Source organism: Camelina sativa, chromosome 16 (assembly GCF_000633955.1).
Source record: "Camelina sativa cultivar DH55 chromosome 16, Cs, whole genome shotgun sequence".
NCBI classification, from domain to species: domain Eukaryota; kingdom Viridiplantae; phylum Streptophyta; class Magnoliopsida; order Brassicales; family Brassicaceae; genus Camelina; species Camelina sativa.
The window spans coordinates 7886047-7889168 of record NC_025700.1 but is presented as its reverse complement, the minus strand read 5'-3'; the positions used below and the strand labels follow the sequence as shown (position 1 = coordinate 7889168).

At 36.0% G+C, this 3122-nt stretch overlaps 2 pseudogenes; both read right to left on the bottom strand.

Moving 5' to 3' along the window:
* Window positions 249–1211, bottom strand: LOC104750132 (annotated as a pseudogene).
* The window catches only part of LOC109129460, a 7745-nt pseudogene continuing 6142 nt past the window's right edge, over window positions 1520–3122 (bottom strand).

The window sequence follows — 3122 nt, the reverse complement described above, 5'->3', positions numbered from 1 at the left end:
AAAAAGTTATTCTATTTTGAGTAACGTAAAAAAACCTATCTTCCTTGAAAACTTACCTGATGTGTCTATTTTTGGAAATGTTATCCTTCCCAATAGTGTCGAACTTTCTTCAAAGGTTAGATATTTTGGTTTAAAAGTTACACATGTTAAATCTGCACGTAAGGCCACTTTCTCGTTACAAGAAGTAAGTAGTACCTTCCATCCTACAATACATATTTAACCAAAGGAAATATATTATATAGTGGGTCTTCTCATTTTCTATACATTTTTCTTGATCAAGTATATAGCCAAAGTTTAAGAATAAGATAAGGCACAAGATATTAAGATGCATTTCACAATATTTGTGTGGAAACACGGGCTTTATTCTGTCCCAGTCTTCTTCCCTCCATATGTCATCCAGGATGATCAAACAATTACTAGTTTCCAACAGTTTAAAAAGCTTTTCTTGGAAGTCGTCTTCAGTCATATTTAATTATCTATGCTCAACATGTTTTGAACTAAGCTTGTGCAAGACCGTCTCCCAAACATATTTCCTTGTAAACTGTTGTGAAATACACATACACAACTCCATCAAAATGATTTTTAACCATCTCATGATTAAAAACTTGTCGAGCCAAGGTAATTTTACCAATACCACCCATCCCAGTTATAGAAACTACTTGAATGCTATCTTCTTCCACCAAATAGCCAACCAATTTCTTAACATTCTCTTCCAACCCCACAAGGTCGTTGTCATTATTGCTAGGAAATGTTTTTCGCATCTCCATTTTTGTTTCTAGTAGTGGATGTGAATACTCGCTGCCATCAAAAATCATCTGTTGCACTCCAAGATCTGCATATCCCTATCACCTTGGAGATTCTCTTACCCATGTCTCCCATACTAGAAGCAATATCCCTGTGATCCCCTATAATGCAAGAAAGTCTGCTCATGCGCTTTCGGATACCACTTGATTGTCCAAATTTTTTCTTTAGAAGAAATGTATCGATTATATCCTCTCTGTCGAAAACGATTTCCTTTATCTCCTCCAAAAAGTTTCTCACCGTCTCACTTCCATGTTTCTTAGCATCTGCATCTTTCAAGAAGGATAAGTAAGTTCAAATCACTTTTGAGTTTAGAGAGTTGCTCTTTAACTCATTGAAATCGATCAGATTCTCGGACAAGAAGGTCCCAGAGCTTCTGAACTCCAAACGACAAAAGTGCCTCAGCCATAAATTTCCTGTATAACAATGGAAGAAAATAGTCAATTATAATCTAGGAATATTTTCTATCTAGTAAACTTTGGTCCATGAGTTTAGAATTCGAATAATAATTTTTGAAACATTACAGAATTGATATACTTTTCTTGTGGAGTTTTAACCTATAGATCTTAAAAATGTAAGATACAGAAGATCAAAACACCTTCCTCCAGAAGAAATTAAAAGAAATACAAGTGATAAAATCAACAAATAATCACCTCTGGAAATCGCTTGTCCCGCAACTGATCTGTAGAAGATGTTTTGTTTTAGTTTTTAAGATCCATTATAAGAGTCCACACCTACCGACAGCATTTGGACAGAAATTCTTAAAGGCAGAAGTATCCATAGCAGTATAGCACCCAAAAACTTCCTACAAGCCAGGTGTCCCATATTATTTTTCAATTAGTTAAGTAAGACAAACATCAAAATAAAAGATAGAAATCACTTTTATTTATAGATAAATCCACAGAAACAAGAACCTGAGTTTATCGAGAGAGAGCAGAGACAGGGATTGTATCAGCACCAGCAACAATCACTTGGTGACACAATTTAGCTAGCATAATGGTCACTGTAACATGAGTTTTTAGCACCAATAACAATCACTTGGAGAATTAACACATTTGCTATGCGAAACCGTTAATACTGAGCCAAGAAGAAGGAACCTTACGTCAATCTTTCTTGGCAGCTCCAAAGTTGAATGTAACAAAAATATTACCCTTGTCTCAAATGTTGTTTAGGAAGCTCCGGAAGGACCTCCTCTCTACAGATAGATTAACCTCCTTTTGGAAGTCCATAGAGGCAAAACCTTTCCATCTTTTTGCGCAAGTAAAAAGAAAATTCACAAACACTTAAAAGCTAGGAACAGAGGAGATAGTAACAAATTTATATATTGTGACCAACGCTACTTCTAACTTGTAGCACTTAGCTTTATAAAAGGCATCCTTGTTTTAGATAACAGTAATAGATACCAGATAAAAGCCATAAGTTGCATTATTTAAGATGAAAGGTCCTCACCAAGAACAACAGTAGGGCCTCGGACAAAGCACGAATGAGTAGTTGATCCTTCAATGGTTTTGATTTAAAGCAAAATTGGGTACAAAATGGATGCTCGATTTTGAAGGACCTGACTCATTCCACCCAATTTCCCTTCCAATCCAACTAATTAATTTAATTTGATTCTAGATGCTAGATTTCAAAGAAGGGCTTGTGGGATCTTCTCTGTAAAAAAGACTCATGCAGTTTTGGATTGAAGAATTCAGAAGATCATCATAAGCTATACCCTTTGGAGCCTCTGTCTCTACATATAATAAAGAAGAGTTTGAGAGTTAAAAGAGAAGACCATCCTAACAATAGCATAGGATGAATATGAGCTAAACAGATATTAGGTAACTTTTCTACCAGCGAACCTGCAAGCTAAGCTAGCCTAGAGGTTCTTGTTTTAAGAAGTGCTGTAATGAGCGAGCTTGAACTAATAAAAGAAAAGAAAAACGTTGCTAACTGGGACTAAATAAAAGTAGATGCAAGCATGTAAAAAAATAATCCGGAAGTACAAGGTTTTGGTTACATTCTGCTTACTGAAAGCAATGTTGAATTGAGGAATTTGGAAGTCCGATCGATCGTCTCTCTGGGTTTACCATAAAAAAACGTTGCGTGAAGCTGGATTCATCTTAACCGCCCATGGAAACCTGAGATCATCCTCCATTCTGTCCACCATAGTTTGCGAGCCCTGCAACACATTCTTAAACGAGCGAGCATGCTTCTCATTTCCTAGCCGAAATTGAGATTGCCGGAGTTCTAGGTTTGAGTCGAGAGAGAGTTTTTTGGGGGCGATTGAAATTCACGCGTTCAGCTACTCTGTTTTTTTTTTTTTTTTTTTTTTTTTTTTT